Source organism: Vigna unguiculata, chromosome 7 (genome assembly GCF_004118075.2).
Source record: "Vigna unguiculata cultivar IT97K-499-35 chromosome 7, ASM411807v1, whole genome shotgun sequence".
Lineage (NCBI taxonomy): Eukaryota > Viridiplantae > Streptophyta > Magnoliopsida > Fabales > Fabaceae > Vigna > Vigna unguiculata.
Window position 1 is genome coordinate 9,254,118 of NC_040285.1, and position 1,027 is coordinate 9,255,144.

At 39.1% G+C, this 1,027-nt stretch overlaps 1 non-coding gene across 1 annotated transcript; it reads right to left on the bottom strand.

Moving 5' to 3' along the window:
- Positions 1-483: 483 nt before the first annotated feature.
- Positions 484-590, bottom strand: LOC114192839. The gene has a single exon (XR_003606158.1). It is a non-coding gene; the product is annotated as a small nucleolar RNA R71 (small nucleolar RNA).
- Positions 591-1,027: the final 437 nt, after the last annotated feature.

Sequence of the window (1,027 nt, forward strand, 5' to 3'; positions counted from 1 at the left end):
TTGACCCAGAAATTGAACGTACTGCTAGATGCAATAGGAGTATCGCAAGAAAGAAAAGCAGGGCCATCAATTGATAAGAAGGAGCATATATCAACAATGGCTGAGGAACAACCTATGAGGAGGACTTTGCTTGACTACTCGATGCCAAATACAAATACTTACCAAGGGAGCATCGTGAGACCTCCTATTCAAGCGAACAATTTTGAAATCAAGCCTGCACTATTACAAGTCATCCAGTAGAATCAATTTGGAGGTGCAGGTTCAGAGGATCCTAATTCTCATTTGGAGAATTTTCTGGCGATTTGTGACACTTTGAAGATTAATGGAGTTTCAAATGATGCAATCCGCTTGAGGCTTTTTCCTTTCTCATTACGGGATAAAGCTAAAAGTTGGCTTCATAAACAACCTCAATGTAGTATTTGTACATGGGAAGATATGGCTACAAAATTTGTAACCAAATGCTTTCCTCCATCCAAGTCAGCGAGAATGAGAAATGAAATCACTACTTTTGTGCAACAAGAAATTGAATCGCTGTACGAGGCTTGGGAAAGGTACAAGGAGCTATTGAGGAAATGTCCACATCATGCTTTACCAGATTGGTTGCAAGTCCAAATATTCTATAATGGTCTTGTACCATCTTTTAAAGCAATTCTGGATGCAGCAAGTTTGGAGGATCGTTTAATTTGAAAACATCTAAGGAAGCTTTGGAGACTTTGGAGTTAATGGCAAGTAATACAATGAATATGCAGTTTGACCGGCAAAATAGAAAAGCTGGAGTGTTGGAGGTTAATACCTTGGATGCTATCCTTGCCCAAAACAAGTTGTTAACACAACAAATTACTGAGTTGACGCAGAAGTTGGGTAATATGCAAGCAAAAGCTGTTAATACAACGTCTCTTCTATGTGATTTTTGTGGAGGAATGCATCAAAATGGTGAGTGTCAAGTAACTCAAAAGAGGCGCAGGTGAATGCAATGGGACAACAACAAAATCAGTTTGCTAATAATTTCTCAAATTGGAGGAGCCCA